The sequence below is a fragment of the Idiotropiscis lumnitzeri genome, chromosome 18, assembly GCF_059441095.1.
Source record: "Idiotropiscis lumnitzeri isolate Australia: NSW breed Sydney's pygmy pipehorse chromosome 18, RoL_Ilum_1.0, whole genome shotgun sequence".
Lineage (NCBI taxonomy): Eukaryota > Metazoa > Chordata > Actinopteri > Syngnathiformes > Syngnathidae > Idiotropiscis > Idiotropiscis lumnitzeri.
In genome coordinates, this window is record NC_142408.1 from 5,391,596 (window position 1) to 5,407,948 (window position 16,353).

Consider the following 16,353-nt stretch of genomic DNA (forward strand, 5'->3'; position numbering starts at 1 on the left):
AGCAAGTGTATTGCCAGCCACTTGTACGGCTGTAGCATAACTTTTTATTTATTTTCGACCAGCATGACTGAATAAGCAAATACACGAGGGACCAGTTACGTGACGTCCGGAGCTCGTGCCACGTGATTACGTGGCTATGAGAATGTATGTATTTGTATTTGTTTTTAAACGTGGCGTTGTGGTAGTTTTTGAGTATCTCATCATGCCTTGCAGTTGTTTCCTACAAATCGGAATGAAAGGAGTTAAAATTTCTCCCAATTCCCAGAGGAAACGGACCCTGTCAGAAACACTATCAGGAGCATTTAGCTAAAAGAAAAACGCACAGACTGGACCAAGGACATAATCAGGAATGCCTACGTTTGTGGAGCTCATTTGCATATCTGGTAAGTTATTGTGGCCAGACGGTTTAACTTTGCTCTCTATTCCTTGAAACGTCAACGTGGCATCGTGTTTGCTATTCGTGCCAGCTAATAACAGGTAGCTAGCTCATTCAGCAATTAGCTTCGGTGCACAGTCGCTCCATGTTACTTCAAGATGCCATTTTCGGTCGTAAAACATTGACATTTTCTCCATGATGACTTTGACAACGTCCTGATTTTTTTCCCCATGTCCGATTAATACCTTTAAAACGCATTGTTACACTTGCGGTAGACTGCAAATGACATCTGGCGTGAGCTCAGTAAACAGCCAATCACGGCTCAGCTCGTGAACGTTAGTTGATCCGTGATTGGTTGTCTAACTCATGGTAATACTCAAAACGCCAAATATGACCCGGTGCCATCTTTTTGGTCACGCGTGATGTCCTTGTCGCTTGCATGTGCACTCGAGCGTCACTTTGGCTGATTCGTGCTATTTCCATGTCGCTGCTGCCAACGCTAACAGATGGAATGTGGCGCTGAGTGATGAGAAGGGAAGAACGCTAGGAATGAAGAAACGGGAAGAGGTTGGGAATTCCTTTGCTTTCCCGCTCCTCTTGGCCAGGATACTCTTGAGGTGTGTGTGTGGCTTTGCTAAGCTCAACTGATCACTAAAACAGAAATCAACACACGCGCTATAATTAGCTTTGGGATACCGGCCCAGTTAGCACGTGTTGTGTGTTGAGGTCACTGAAAGTGTCCACGGACAAGCGGTGGGAAGTGCCACCTGATGTCTTTGTTGCCAGGCTCTCGCCAAGCGACTGTCAGGCTCGACCCTGTTGCCAGGCAACCTGACCCCCCCCCCATGCTAAAAATGAAGTCAGGAAACAAGTTAACCCCCGAGGGTGCCTTTGAACAGCATCGTTATGAAAACATCTGTATGCGTTCACCCACTTTTAACGGGGCCCAGTGGCTCCAAGGCGTGTTCCTTGTATAAATATGCTTCAAAGAGGTCGGCAGGCGGATCGCAACGACTCGCGGACAAGGTGCTACTTTGTCCAGGGAGATTCCACACCCTGTACATGACTAACAAACCCAACCCAACTTCTTCTTATTCTTAGCGGGGAAGCCTTTTCAGGGAATCGTCAGTTTACGACAAATTTCTGGTGCTACAGTGGCACCGTCACGAGATTATCTGTAACTCATGCTAACACCGTAGTAATATCATAATGGTAAAATGAAAAAGTCATATCGGCTAGCAGTCCTTAACCTTTTTTTGTTCCACGGATTGGTTTTATGTAAACATATTTTGTGACTGACCGGCCCGGGCATGGAAACAAATCCAAAAAGCAGAAATATACAATTCACGATGACAGCTTTACTCTGACTGTTTCGGTAGTTGTTGCCGGTGACGACCCTGCATTTGGTTCACTTCGCTAAACCTGAACCTTAACTCATTTACTGCCATTGACGGCTAAATACGTCAAAGATCCTTTTTTTTTTTTTAACTAGGCCTGCTGATATTGTCTCTTTATATACCGCTTTTTTTCCTTGGAAGCTTCTCCTGTCTCATTTGGCATGTTCCCCTTTTTGAAGAAGCTCTCAATTGTTTTTTTTTATTTTTTATTTTTGTTAGCATGAAGGCTTACCTTCCTTGCGTATCACCAGACCGAGATGAGCATTTTGACTCTGGTTTGGGCGAATGGACTCGATTGCCAAAATAAAACTCAGAAACCGATTGCCAATAAAATATTTTTTACTGCACCATCAAATGTGCTTTTACCGAGTGTTTGTGGAGCCCTGTTCCTGGATTTGATTTTGGATTTTAGATTAAGAGGATGTGGTTTTGAAACTCTTCTTTTCATCCCAAAAGTCAAACTGAAGGAAGAATCATGAAAAAGAAGTATATTCCAGTTTGTCCTGACGCAACAATGATTACAGGAACGCTGCAAAGGCCATTTTCACAATATGCGCCTCACAACGTTGACGTTGGTGTATTATTTGGAAGGCTTTTATTTTGAAGTTGGCCTTGGCAGCGCGTTGGTGGAGCGTTACCGTATGAACAAGGATCGTTGCGGCTGGCTTGACTTGCCTTTTGTGATGGCGCAAACCAAATAAATGCCAACAGAAAAAAAATCCTCAAGCATTTATTTTTTTAATTGAGTAGTCTGACTTCCTCGAGAACTCTAAACTGTCCTAAAAATAAAATAACAAGGGAGAACCTCCACATCACCCGTCCAACAGGTCACGCCACATCAGTCGCAGAAATTTTGCTCTTGAGCTAACGTCTCCTGTTTCGTGTTTTTTCTTTTTTTTGATGTTCTGTCATTTTTGCTTGCCCATTTACCTCGCTCACTTCATAAACCATTTTTCACTCGCTGCGATCTTAAGCGAAGGTCGTCCTCTAAACTTTCCCTCTGCTAGTGGAGCGTTGAATTTTCATTATCGTGTTGCCACCCGTGTTCCTTCATGACAACAATAACAAGTTTAATTATATTAAGTCTGTTACACACACACACAACAGTATTTGCTTGTATTTAAATAACTACTTTTTTATAATATATATGGTAATTATAGTGTGTGGGCTGGGAGCATCTCGCACCTCTTTAGAGTCCTTCATTAGATCTATTTCCCCCCAGTGTCGTGTCATGTCTGTGTGCGTGCGTGTGTGCGTGTCGTGCGGCTGCAGTTGAGACGCCAGGCAGCAGACAAAGAAGCATTGAGGCGCCCTTGCGGTCACCCCGAGGCCGCCGCGGCGGTGGCGGCAACAATGGCCGCATTGTTTGATGTCAGGATTCTGCCTCTGGCTCGGAATATTAAACATCCCGACACAAAAGGGACAACTTGGCCATTGGGGAAAATATCGATGGCGGTTTAAAGGAGATTTGAGTCTTCTACTATGTGTGTGGACGCTGTAAAGCATTTAAGAGGTTATTATGATTATTATCATCGTCAATTATCACAGAACTGCAAGGGCAAGCATAATACACCCATAATATTAAAATTTTACTTTCATGATATTTTTTAATTCACTCTTGGAATTGTATGATCCATCTTTACTCTTGTAATATTTGTACTTTGTTCTCAGGAATTATAATTCTATAATATTTTTCTCTTCTTGCAAAATTCTGAGTTGATTCTCAGAACATTTTGACTTTATTCAGGTCATGTTTTTTACCTTTATTCTAAGAATTTTACAATTTTATTCTAATTGTATTTTTAAGATGGTTTTGGTTCACGCTTTCCAAATTCTACCTTTATCGTCACAATAGTTTACATTTTCCATCAAGACTGACTTAATTCTCGTAATATTTCAGTTTTCTTCAGTTATTTCTGCATTATTCTTGTACCTTTAAAATAGTTTTCTTGGATTTTTTTTTTTTAGTTTACCCTTACTTTTACCCCATTCTTGTAATGTATGTACACAATATTCCACTATTTCTGTGACATTTTTTGCCAAATTTTCAACTTTATTTTTGGGAAACGTTATTCTCATAGTATTCCGATTTCTTTCTTAATATATTTGGACTCTTCAAAATATTCTGTCTTCATTCTTGTTAAATTCTCTTTATTTTTGCAATTGTTCACCTTCATTCTTTTGACATCATTTAATTTTTGTATAACCTTGCATGTTTCTTTTGATTGTAAATTTTGTTGGCATTTTAACCTCCACAGCTGCTGCGCTCTAGTTCTTAAAAAAATAAATAAATAAATAAAAATAATAAATCTGCAATTTAGAAGCCTACTTTCTATGATGAGATTGATGGAATGGCATTGCATTGGTGACATTTGGACCCGGATGGCTCCAGGAATTTTTTTTTTTCTCCCGGGGCTAAAAGGGATCTTAATCAATACACAACGGACAGAGAAAATAATTTATAAATACATTTTAGAAAGTCAAATAAAATGCTGGAGGGGCTTTACTGGGGCGACACGGATTTCTGACCGTTCTTTAGCCCCGCCCACGCCCCCGGGCCTTGGTGCAGCAATCTCCATTTGGAGGAAAATAAATAAATCTTGTGAAAGAAGCAATTCCAAGTCCTCTGGGCTTTTGAATATTGTCTGCCCAACATAAACAGCTAACATGTTGAGCTAATTGGTTAGTTGCTAATTAGCTTGAGAACGTCTCACATTGAGCAATATAATTGTCAAATTGTCCAATCAGCTTATTGACAAACCTGTTAGACAATCCGATCAACCTCATTGATTTTCCTCTTGAAACTGATTTGTGACTCGCGATGTTATCGGGCTCGTCATAATTTTCACGCCTCTGCGGGACGGATTGATTCTGTTATTGATCCCTCAATTACGGCCGACCGCCGTGTGGGTTTTGCCTCTTTTATGACGGCTCAATCGTGACTTTGACTTTCGCGTCGGTGACGGTCGAGGAGGCAAATTAGACGAGGGACGAGCCCGGCGCGCTTTCATCAGTGTTTCACTCTTTATCGGCGACCTGGTCGTTTGTCTTAACAAAAACAAGCTGGTGCGAGAATGTGCAACGCAGGTGCCACCGACCTACCCCGAGCGGCCTTGTCGGCCGTGTTTATTTTTGTGTCAACGTGCCTCGTAAAGGAAACGAAACAGGACCAACGTGTGTGTGTGTAGAAATAAAAAAAAAAAAAGCCTTTGAAGGAACTCTGACTGACAGCTGACCTAAGAGGAAATACAAGTTCTGACCACACTGTTTTCTTAAAGCCTTTAAATACACCGGTCGGACATAACGTTAGGTATGCTTGCACTGACTCGTGACACCTCGTGCTGCAAAAAAGCAAATACAGCTGTACCTCAACTGGACGTGCTAACATATAACGCAAAACGCCATAGACGGGCTTTCGAGACAACCTTGATGTTGCGGTAGTTTTGACCACTAAGCGATGGCTATTTGAATACAAAACTGTGCAGCAATACATGTAGACTGACAATATACTGCAACCGTACGTCTGTATTATTTTTATTTTATTTATTTTTTTGTCCTGCTGTGAAAAACAGCTAATATTAGTACTGTAGCTGACGGAGTCACTTAGTTGTGAAACTCTTCTTTTGGTATTTTATGTCTGTATTATGCTGGCATATACAGTACAAAGTAATTTTGAGTAAGAGAAAAATGGACTAATTTACCGCCAAAGAAACTTTTTTTTTTTTTTTTTTTTTAAACTCGGCTAGTAGTAAATGTGTTAATTGTCGACTATTTCAATCAGCGGCGTCCTGATTAGTCAACTAATCCTGGCTTGGCAGCCCAAATATGTACGCGTGAATACCTGTGTAGCAAGCTAGAGAAAGAGAAAAGCAATGCTATAAAATGTATAAATAAAATGACTTGTCAACTATGTAAATGAACTAATTTACCGCCAAAGAAACTTTTTTTTTTTTTTTTTTTAAACTCGGCTAGTAGTAAATGTGTTAATTGTCGACTATTTCAATCGGCGTCGCCCGGATTAGTCAACTAATCCTGGCTTGGCAGCCCAAATATATACGCGTGAATACCTGTGTATATACTAAATATTTGCATTTCATCATGTTCCTGATTCTTTTTCCACGTTTTGTACTTGTACGTGCAACGACTCTTAGACGTGTGCGTGGGTTTGCAGGTCTGTCGCCTTGCATTAAAATATCCCCCCCCCCCACCTATTCTACTGCCCCCCCTCCACCACCTCCCGCTTCTCCCCTGCGGCATTGATGGGGATGAACAAGAACAACACGGAAAGAAGCGTGAGACACATAGTGTGAACTGCTAATTTCCTACGCATGCACACACAAAATCCACCCTCCTCCTCACATTGCCTTTGACCTCACGCCCCCCCCCTGCACAAAAAGCTAACTTTTCACGTCATAGGAAGGTCACCCAGATAATAGAGGGGAGGTCAAGGAGAGGCTGCCATCTTAACCTCCGAAGAGATCTCGAGGCGATGTGACAAGGACGAGGCACCGTGGTGATGACGCATTTGTGGCCTGTGGGAATTTTCAACATTTGGCACTGTAATCATTTTACCCCAAAAAATAAAATAAAAATGACGTGCGCCTGTGTTTAGGTAGGACCTGAATACTGTATTTAGTGTACAGTATTCCTCCTTACTGCCTGTTACAAACGGATCTTCCTCCGCGCGAGTGACATGTTCATCTGTGTGTCTCACAACAGACAGAGAGAACACTCCTCACCTGCGCACACGCTCACACGCAGACAGTCACCATGTTGCCAGATGGTCTTGTGTGTCCCCCCCCTGTGTTGCCAGATACATTTAAATTTGGGGAGCCCCCCTCTCAGATTAATATTCAGGCAAAGTACTGGCTTGATATAATTGAATCATGATGCCGTGAACGTACCACGGGGACTACTTTAGATACAGCCGCGCACGCGTGTGCGCGCGCGCACGCGCCAGCGTCAAGCTTTGGCTGCCAGCTGTGTTTACTGTCATGAATACAGAATGGGTGTTGCTGTCTGCACACCACACGTTTATATACATTGAATATACTTTTGGTACATATGCATGATCTCATGAGATAAAATTAGAGCTTTGTAAAATAAAACCAAACAAACAAAAAAAAAAAAAAAACATGTCTTGCGAAGCTGATACCTCACCTGGGAAGTGTCGGGGCGGCATCCTAATCAGGTGCCCGAGTCCACCTCATCTGGCTCCTCTCCGTGTGGATTTGCTTGAAATTTCTCACAATATTGCAACAATACCGGCAATCCGATAAACAAGGAACTCTGCCAGACTTCAAATTTACAGTAAAAAACCCCGAGCAACACATCACTTAAAAAAATCAGACTGATTTGAAAATTCAATTCCCACGAGTGTCGTAAAAACTCCTGGTATGCTTCATTAATTAAAAAAAAAAAAAAAAGTCAAATTAATGCGAAATTTCTCACACGATTTCATCTTAATGTCCTTGACAAGAAAAGCTATTTACGCTAAAAGTTCCAAAATTCTGTACCCTTATTCATTTGTGACACGATTCAAGAGTCTTGCTCCCTCGACTGGAGTAGTGTGTTGCTCATTCAATGCAGCTGCTGTATGTGCCGTCCTTTTCCTTGGGGACTTGGGGGGGGTTGTTGGGCGCTATACGTGACTCTAATGTAAGTTACCCTTTGATGACAAGAACTTTGATACGCTATGCTCTCTGAATGAATAGCGTCCTCGTTATCTTGCGCATATTATTAACAAAAATGCTTTTGCAAGTGAGTGCTGTAAACAAAGAGTCAGGTATTGAAAGTTTTGTCACGTATTTCAGTGCCGTTATTTGAAAGAAAATGGCTTTTCTTTTAATGCATTGTCTTGGTTCATGTGTGTGTGTGTGTGTGTGTGTGTGTGTGTGTATATATATATATATATATATATATATATATATATATATATATATATATATATATAAAATGTGGTGTGCCACAAAGCTCTGGCCTTGGGGCCCTTTCTTTCATGAATCCATGCCAAACTACACATTTTGTCCGCCTTATTCCGAGGTCCATCGTGTCAAAGTGAAACTCCACTTTTTCGTGTGGAGCGTCTCAAACTGAATCTGTTCAAAGTGGCTCCCACCTGGGCTCACACATGCGTTCATGTGCGCTCATGCGAGGTGCCGCCAGTAAACAGTGTGACTCCCAGTGATGCTTATATATTTATTTTATTTTTTTTTTTCAATCTTGAGATCCTACTGTGAAGCAGGCTAGCACTTAGCATCAAAAAGTGTCAGCATCCAGAGGGGCTTTTAAAGGTCACGTCTGCACTTGTCTGTGCATGAACACAAAATGATGGGCAGGTCGTCTGAGGATATTGTGTTGTTTTTGCTCTTGTCGTTGTAATTATTTATTTAAAGTGCACCCAGCGTTTTTTTTTTTTTGCAATTAATTCGTGCAGATTAGTTTTAAAAAGACATTCAAGTTGTTCTTTGCTGCTGAAATGTTGAAACCTGGCTTTTAGAGACACTAATTATTGATTGTGGCAGATACGTGCACACACACGCACACTGTCTCCTCAGCTTCCTGTTGTCTGGCACGCTGTCACACTCGGGTAGTGATGCAGAAAGAGGAGGTGACAAACACACGCACACACAAAGCTACACAAACCACCTAATATCTCATCTGGGTTTTTTTTTTTTTTTACGAACGCTCACACCTCCTCTCTGTCTCACACAGTTTGTGTGGGTTAGTGTGGGTTAGTGTGTGTGTGTGTCACAGTCAGGGTTCAGTGGCGGGTGAGCTGGCAGCGGCGCCATGTTACAGTATTCTCCATGTGACTCTGAACGTTGACTCACTTCTCGATTTGTTTTGGTATATTTTTGGCGGAGCTTTCGCGTCCGTGATGCGAGAGGGAACACCATATGGATTATACGGCCTGCTTAAATTCGTGATATTGTTGTCGTTTTACATATTGACCCAGCATGCACGTAAAAGGCGTCATTTTTGTGGACGGATATTTTATATACTGAATATAGAAGTGAATGTGAACAGCAACAAGAATAGTCAGCGGCATTGTCTGAAACCAACAATATATTCTTAAATGAAATATCAATCGTCAAAAACAAGCTATTAAGAGCAGCGTTATTTTCTGGAATTTGGGCTGAAAATGTCTGCCTTTTTGGTTGCCTCTGTGATTGAATCGCTGCCTCCGCGCAGGCAGACAAGGCGATCTAAATAAAGCCTGGCACAGGCCCTCCCACGGCCGGCCCTCTCAAATTGCATAAACGCTTTCCCCCCCTGTCACTTTAAAACCGAGCCTCAGCGCATGATTAAATGCGCGCGGCTGTGTGATTATGGTCATGAAGGGACGGAGTGAGACGGGGGGGAATCTCGTCACCCGCTGCCGCTTGCGCGTCGCGTGGCAAGATGTCACTTTCAGACGTGATCATGCTCCCCCCTGCTCGTCTCACATCACACAGTAAGGCAACATAGTGGGGCTGGGGCGACAATTCAATATCAATATGTATCGCGATACGGGACCAATATCATTAGAAAATGCCTTTGATAAAATGTTTGATTGGGAAAAAAAAAGTGGGGCGGGTGCGTTGCTGAAGGGGGCACGTGTGACCCTGGGGAACATGCTTTTTTTCTGCCGTACTACAATCAAGTGTAATTGCACATCCACTCCAGTAGTTGGCAGTGGCGCTCTCCTTGCCCATTGTGCCCAGCGAGTATTAACGCGACCGTGTCGGTTAGTTTTTCAATGAAAATGCTCATTTTTATAGTTGTGGTGAGGTGGGGGCGGGAATTTTTTTTCTTCTTGCTAGGGGGGGGCGTGGTAACAGAAAATAATTGAAGCACTACATTACACTGATATCAATAGAAATGATTTTACCCTTAACGTTGCGATTTGGATTGATCTTTCCGCCACTCATTTTATTTTGGATTTCAAAAAAGAAATCCAAGGACGTGTGGTTGTTCCGGATGTTTTACTACAAAGTTAGACGTTTGTCTGAAAGTGAAGCGTTCCTCTCCCCCACAAAAATGTGAAAATGGCTTTTTGAACAATAGGTCATTGTCACGAAATGTAAACGGACCCTACTCACTCAAACCAACTTTTCCCGAAGGTGCATCACATTTCCACTAACGTAGCGCCGTAATAAATTGTTCCAGATGTCCTATTCTTTCCCAGGAGGTCCACGCATTCACAGTAACGCTCACGTGATTGGTAACGGTGACTGCACACGGCTAGTTTAACGTCACTTTTCCCGCAGGCCTCGAGCCAATTAGCCGACGACCGAGCTCGAGTGGAGAGAGAGAGAGAGAGAGAGAGAGAGAGAGAGAGAGAGAGAGTGATGCTAACGCGAGCAGCTGGCTGACTGAAAAGCCCACAAAGGCGGCTTTTCCTCTCCTCACTTAATCTTCTTCAAATCTGCCCACTAATGCTCTCTCACACCCAAACACCACGGGCAAATCCCAACAGGTAAACAAAGATGTTGTCGGGCAGAGAAATCGATCTTTGTGTGAGAGACGGGCTGTTTTGATCCAACAGAGAGTAAAAAATGATTTGACTTACAAGAGTGAATAAAATGCGAAGCAGTAGAAAATGCGACAAAAATGAATAAAATCTGATTAAATTTTTAAATTATTTAAATGAATTAGGGAGCGGGGGGGTGCTGTGGGGTCTCAAAAGGATCATGGCAATTTCAGCCTTTGCTGTTGAAAGCCTCGTTTGCTAAATTTTACTGTGAACGATTTGGGCGGTTGCACATTGCATTATTTTTACATTTTGCTCTACATAACAAATTTTAATTTGCCATTTTAGTTTCAAGATGGGATCATTTATTGGGATTTCAATTGTGCAATCCAAAATGGATGACTTTGTGACACTGCAAAGGATCATGGGAGTTGTAGTCATCACGATTAAAAGCAGAGGTCGATAGAGTTGCATGAAATTGAAACCTGTTGTCAGCTTGGGAATGTCACATGATCAAACGGAGAAAAAAAAAATATATATATATATATTTGGTAGAAAATGAATATTGGGACACCTGGGCCAACAGATTTGAAAAACAAGTTATTACATTTTCCGCTTTTTATTGAAGCCATCCTTTACGTCGAAAGTGTTTCGTGCTCTTCTGCAAAGAGCTTTTCTCCGAGCTGTTAATGTTGCTTCTTGTCATCGCAACAAGGTCGTTAGCGTGTGTCCGCATCTCGCCAGGTACAGTTGAACACAATCGCATACAAACAACACGTTTGGCCTGCCGCTTCCTCTTACATGGTCAGACTCGATTCTCACGCTGTTGTTTACCCTGCACACACACACACACACACAAACACACACACCCCGACACACCTCTAAGTCTGGTGCAGTGTTGAAATGGGTCCCCGGGAAAATTGGATCTCTTCCACAGTTTAAATTCCACAGACTTGGAGGCATGCAGTTGCCTAGCAACAGCACTGCTGTATCCACCTTTTTTTTCATTTTTTTTTTAATGTTTTTGCATATTATTCCTCTTTGACTCAGCCCTTCAGAAGTTAAACACACATGAAAGGCCACTAACCGGAATGTAAATTCTCTCACATACTGCCCTGTATGATCAGTTTGATTAATTTATCTTTTTGAAATATAAATTAAAATGTTTTTGCCCCCGTCCACTCAACTCTTACACACTCTGGGTGGAGAAATCGTAAAATGTGACCGTTTCCTTCCAAATGTTGTCGTCCACGCATCGTCTACTTACGCGCGGGTCGTTCTTTATGCTCAGGAGGCTGAAGTAGGTCCGGCGCCCTGGGAAGATGAAACATCGTTTTGCACTTAAACTTTTAATGCTGTACGGCGCCAGAAGACACTTTCAAATATCAAATGTGTGTTGCGAGACCGAACAAGAGATATTTCATTGAGCTGATCAAGGAGGCCCCGTGAGCCGTCTATTACCGCGTTGTCGTTGAGATATTTACTGCAAACTATTTCCACCATGCGCTCGCATTGTTGCATACAACATATAATTCTTTGTGTGGTATAGCGGAAGAAAATTTCTCTTGTGAGTTGGATGGAGATCAGATCACATTTTATGACCAATTAACGCCGAAAAACAGTTCATTCCAAAGGTTTCACATGCTTTCCCTTGAAACTGCCTTTTGTCTTTTTCGGTCTAATAATTCTGTGGCTGTTTTGGGCTCTGGACTGCAGCCAGGCCGACATGGTGGAAAATCGAACATTTCTTTTTGCTTGGGGAATTGATCGGAGTCACCCAGAGGTTATCTTCTCTTTAGAAAGGAGATATTGTATGTTACGCTTTGCTAAGTTACGCTAATTAAAACAAACCGCCTTAAGACTTGTTTTCGAATACTATCATATAGCCACTGACATCGTCTTTCTGCCAGTGAATAATATGTAAGAAAGAAAAAGAAGACATTAAGTATCATTTCATACCTTTTCACGATGTCAAATGATGAGTGACCCGGTCATGCTAACGGTACATGCTAACTCCTGGCTTAGCCATCCTGAAATTCTCTCTTCCTGTGAAATTGTTCATTACTTTTTGACATTTACGCTGCCGATACAATTACCACACTTTAAAAGAGTAAATGTCAAGAACTAATTCGGACTGGGTATCATTCATTGGTGTCCTAGCTAGCGCGAACATGATTGAAATAAATGTCAGCATGAATTAAATAATTTACAATCGGAAGTAAAAGACAATTCCACATATGTTATGATACTTTTATTCTTATTTATATGACGCAAAATGGTCAAAGGTCCGGTCGTGCTAGCGCTGCATCCTAATTAGTAGGCCTTGGAAAGACGATGAACGATTATGGATGTTGACTCTTACTTATTGTGATATTTAACATGTACCTAAAAAAATGACAATATTATCTCATCAAAGTATTTATTTTTTTCATGCGTTTACGGGCTAGCATGGACACCTGATAAGTAAATGTCAGCTTGAATGAAATCATTTAAGACAGAAAAACGATGAGACACTTGTTAGCATGCTAACAGGAAGAAAACATCGAACAAACGCTGAGTTTTATTCATGCTAATGCTAATTAGCAGGCTAGCCACCCTGAATTGCTCCCTTCCTGTGAAACTTTTCATTCCTCATTGACATTTACCTCAACCAAAGAATTAAAATGCTTTTGGAAATTTGTAATGTAAATGTAAATGTCAAGTGTACTCCCAACAACTTCTTTCGGCTGTTGATGCTCGCGAGCGCAGAGCCACAGACGCAATCAAAGTAAACGGCAAAGTGAACAAAGTCATTGAGGAAAGAAAAACAATCAGAGAATTCACATATTTTGTAAGATCTCGCTCGCTCAGTTTGGAGAAAAAAAAAAAAAAAAATATTTTTTTCCCCCCTTTCTTTTTTTTCCAGCTGCTTTCCAAGGATGGAATGAAGATAATTAAAGTAAGTTGCCGTCTTCCTCGCCTCTGCTTATCGCTTTCTTCCTTCTTTGATCGAGCTTCTCGTATAACAAGGCCCCCGGGTCCGGCGCTACAAGAAAGTACAAAAACCCTAATTGTGCGCGAGTGTTGGGGTGTGCGTGAGTGTATGTGCATATGTGCCCGCTAACCCTCACGCGTGTGTACATGCTTAAAGTATGCGCTGATTACCGTCTTACTGAAGTCAGACACCCAATTTGGCCTCAGGGATGTTTTTTTTTTTTTAAACTTTCTGCTCTCTATCAGAAGAAGATATTGAAGTACCATTTTGCGTAGATGTTTAATTTGCGCAAAAGTGCTGATACATTTCAGCTGCAAGTAGCTCGCTCTCTGCTTTGTCTCTAGTCAGTTTATTTCTGTATTTTTTTCATCATTTTTGTTACTATATGAGAATATGAAAAATGATTTTTACTATATTAGTCATTTTTTTCCAAGAAAAAAAAATGATGTCAGAATATGATAACTCAGCTTTAACTCAACTTTTTTACCTCATCACTTTAACCAAAATCTGATTTTCAAAAAGGAAAAAAAAAATGAAGACTGTAATCTTATGATCCTAAACTATTTTAAAGAAAAAAATTAAAAGGGAAAATCTGAGGAAAACGCGTTTTGTCGCAAAATGTGTATAATTTTTTTTAATCTTTTGTGACAAATCACAATAATAAATCAGACTATCACAAGATTAAAATCTTACATCTTCAGGAAATCTTGTTTTATTCAAAAGTCTTAAAATTATCAGATTCTTTTTTTTTTAATTTGTAAAAATTTTATTAGAAAAAAAAACACATTGTTACAAGATTATTCTTATTTTTTCAAGTACAAATATTTTGACAATAGCTATTTTTGAGCAAAACAAATCAGAATACTAAACTTTATTTCCTGCAAACAACTTTTGAGATTTATTTTAAGTCAAAATATAAGTGTCAAATATTTTTTTCTTTTGGTCAAAAAATGTGGAAAAATATTCCTAAAAAAATACTAAAAGCGTAAATTTGTATTCTGGGGGGGAAAAAACTGAATTTTACATTTTAGATTTGAAGATGAGTCTTTTTTTTCCCTGCTGTTTTCTACTACGATAAGTTTACCGCTTTCCACATTTTACGATGATGATAATTCAACGTCGTCGCCATATCAGTGGCTTGCGAATACACAATACGAACGTGATCGTAAGCTGGCCACTTAAGGGCAGCGTCTGGGTCAAACGGAGGGTTTATACAGGGTGGGGGTGTTCAGCGGGGTGGGCGGGGGTTCCAGCCAAAGCGTCTCCTTGGGGAGGCGCTGCGTCTGCGTGGAGGCTTTTCCCGCTGCTCTGAAGTCTGCCAGCTGCTATCTGGTTACTCCTTCAAGGCCCACCGTGATTAGCCTGCACTCGCATTCCTCCGCAACCCATTTACTGCAATCCGCACACACATCCAGCAAAGTCAGCACGACAGAAAGCAACACACACACAAAGCCGGACAGCAAAATGGCCTTCTTGTATGAGCAAAAACGAAAAAGTGTGTCCCCTCACTCCTACATTTCACCTCTAAATTGCCCATACAGAAAAAAATGGATGTAGGAAGTATGCTAATATTTGTGTACCAGTGAAAAATCCCAAAGCTTTACTGTAGCCAGGAGACACTTTTGTCTAGTGCAGGGGTGGGTAAACTTTTTGATTGGTGGGCCACAAAGGGGTCTAAAATTTGACAGGAGCAGATGGATGAAGTGCTTTGGTAACCTCACCTCATCGGGGAAAAAAAATACACAATAACCACAGTATTTAGAAAATAAAAGTCACCTCGCACAAAACTGCGAGGACTGAGCGGTCGCCGCCTCCTCCCTCTCACTTCCTGCCAGTGAGCTCGGCGACCAATCCACTTTTTGATGCAATCGCTGCATTATTGAAGTCAGCTGTCAGTCAGCGAGGCCCACGTCAACGGACATGTCTTTCCCCCGCATCGTGTTATTGAAAAAGGATATTGTCGGCTGTCTCGTGGCGATATTGCAGCCATCAATCATATTTCTCGGGCCGCGTTCACTGACATTTCTCTTGAGTTATCCTCCTAATAATGCTGTACATGCTTGCAACCTATAGAAATGTACGCAGGACAAGGAGGGAATTATAGCGCGTTGACGCTAATGTGACTTGACGTAAACACCCATGGAATAGATCATCGGAATTATGATAGAAGTCATCTGTGCATCCAAATTACCCGGGGGGGGGGAAAGCCTCCGACTGAACTTTACGCCTGTGAAATCATTGAAGTAACACTTTGTGGCGCTAGTTCCCCCCCCCCCCCGCCATCCACTTAAAGCTCACTTAAAATCTTTCATTGTGTATGATTGTCTTATGCACAACCCGATAACCCCCCATCCCCCCCCCCCCCATCAGGCATCCGAGTATGCATTCATGCAAGTAGGCACGTGTGCAGGAATTCACACACACACAACCATACGTGGAAAGACGCATATCGTACATACACGTACACGTCTGACGCACAGCAGGCCCATGCAAGGCTGCGGTGAGAGTGCTTGATCTAAAAATAGCACGCACACCTCAAAAAAAAAAAAAAAAAAATCAACTTTTAAGGGATGACTCACATTCCGCATTCAAACAATTGAGAGGATGTTTAGATGGGCTTGGAGGTCACATGCGCACGCACGCACGCACGCAGAAAATTCTCACAAAGGAGAAACCCCCACCAGCCCCCCCCACCCACCGTTAACGCCACCTAGACAAGATTTTTGGCCTCTGCCTATAAACGCAACTTAGTCTTATTTAATTTTTTTTTCCTTTCAAAGAAAAGTTGTCATATCCTGAAATTAACGTATCTATTTTGGGGCGGTTGGAAAATTGTCTTAACATGTCGACAGTAAATATATAGAATGTAGTAACAAAAATACCCAAGATTGATTGTTCTTTGAAACACAATTTTTCAATCTTACTTGACTATTTAAGTAAATGTAAGCATATCCAAAAACACCTTTCATGGCTTTTGTGCAGGGTGGGATCGTAGGGTCCTCCTTTCCGAGGGTAGATGTGGACATGCCCACACACACAAACTTGTAGTCGCTTTGGTTGTCCGCTACGGTATTAGCGAGGTTCGGGATTAGCGCCGCGAGGGCATGTCGTCCATTATGAGGCCTCTGACTTCCAGGAACGAGGTCCCGTC

General features: G+C 41.6%; 1 long non-coding RNA gene across 1 annotated transcript in view; it reads left to right on the plus strand.

Moving 5' to 3' along the window:
* Nucleotides 1–16,353, plus strand: part of LOC148319144 (uncharacterized) — a 39,977-nt gene continuing 23,624 nt past the window's right edge. The window contains exons 1-3 of the long non-coding RNA XR_015839712.1: nucleotides 1–144; nucleotides 214–383; nucleotides 13,134–13,166. This is a non-coding gene — a long non-coding RNA (uncharacterized LOC148319144). The remainder of the gene's footprint in view (nucleotides 145–213; nucleotides 384–13,133; nucleotides 13,167–16,353) is intronic.